The sequence below is a fragment of the Somniosus microcephalus genome, chromosome 12 (genome assembly GCF_052327205.1).
Source record: "Somniosus microcephalus isolate GS21.2 chromosome 12, FLI_Smic_1.0, whole genome shotgun sequence".
In the NCBI taxonomy this organism is placed as follows: domain Eukaryota; kingdom Metazoa; phylum Chordata; class Chondrichthyes; order Squaliformes; family Somniosidae; genus Somniosus; species Somniosus microcephalus.
In genome coordinates this window covers 203,493,232-203,495,016 of record NC_140998.1, presented here as the reverse complement: position 1 = coordinate 203,495,016, position 1,785 = coordinate 203,493,232, and positions in this window count along the sequence as shown.

Here is a 1,785-nt window from a genome sequence, read left to right as displayed (position 1 = left end):
TGGAGGATCAATACACATCAGCAAAATAAGCTGTGCTGTGTGCACTTCTGGTCTCTATTTCACAAAAAGGCTACTGAAATACTGGAGACAAGACAGACACGATTTACAAGGATGTTACCAGAATTGAGAGGCTGCAATTGTCAGGAAACACTTAGCAGACCGGAGCTGTTTCCTTTGGCAAAGATAAGGCTAAGAGGAGATCTGATAGAAGCCGTTAAAGCTATGAAGGGTGGGCGTGGATAAACTGTTCTTGCTTGTTGGTGAGTTGCGAACCAGTGGGTATGAATGTAAGATAAACACAAGCAGATCGAATAAAGAATTTAGCAGGCAGTTTATTTGCAATGAGCGAGATGAGAATGTGGAACTAGCTGCCATATGCACTGGTTCAAGCAGATAGTATTGTTGCATTAAAGGCACTGCTTACATGAGGGGGAAGGGAATAGGGTGATATGAGGATAATGAGATGATAACTGGAGTGTGAAGATGCTTGCGCAGAGTATAAACAGAGGCATGGACGGTCTGCTCCGAATGACCTGTCTCTGTGCTGTAGATTCTAAGCAATCGTTCTAATTTCCCATTAGTTTGCAAATGGCTATCGAGTGGAATTGGGGTCTAGATTATCAAGTGAAGCCTAAAGTTGTAGAAATGTTATTAACGTACGAATTGGAACATCGAATGTTATACCACAATTAAACAACCAGATACAGAGCTTTAAAACATTTGAAAGGGAAATAGTTAGGTGTTTGAAAAGGAAGATTATAAAACGACATGGGGAGAGGGGCGTGCACAGGGATTAGAATAGAGTTAGAGTGGACAGATCGAATGAACGAGCTAGCACAGCCCCTTGCAAAAGGGTCGAATGTTCGGCAATCTTTACGGTTATATGTAAATTTACACTGTTATTCATTTAAATTGATGACAACATTGATTGAAACTTAAGAAAGTAATCAAATATCCCTGCTCGCTTTGTGCACCAGTGGAAAGGGGAGAAACTGAGTTGTATCTGTGTGTGTGAACAAAAGACATATTGGAACCTCAACGACAGAAACTAGATAAGAGGGTTGGTTGCTAAGGGACGCGCATATCTGAAGATTGGAAACTAAGATTTGGAGGTGAGATGCGAGACCAGTAATGAGTTGGTATGCTTATAACAAAAGCGCACACACTCCTGAGAAGGACATGTTGTGCTTTCAGTCAAAGTAAGAGATGAGGTTTAGCAAGATGTGGCAACTCTGAAAATAGCTGACATACGGTCAGCATGGGAATAATGTTAACGACCGAGGGATAGGAACAGAAATGCGTTCGTGCAGCCCAAGATAGCCGAATAGCATAAAGATAGAGCCTGTTCCATCCCAAAGGTTAGAGCTCTGAGGAGAGTCGGAAGTCTTGAGGCAGCCCACAGAGGTCAAGTTTGATCATCTTGAGACCACGTGGAAAGGCCAGGTTGTACTAACATCTTGTCATTTATTACAATACTGTAGTGCAGTCGTATAAGAACAATACTGTTATTAGTCAATATATATTAAAGCATGTCATTTGAAACCACTCAGGACGGAATCACGTGGAAATTATTGTTGCAGGATTGACAACCTTTGTTCTGACGTTAATCACTGACCGTCTGCTTTCATATAATCTTCTTCTTTAACAGATCCACCCTCAAAACCACTGGTAAATTCCTCGCTAACTGTAAGAGAGGGTAGTTCCATACAGATATACTGCATTATGCAGAGTAAACCAGAGTCTCGTTTCCAATGGATGAAAGACGGTGTCCCCATTAAGAGCTTC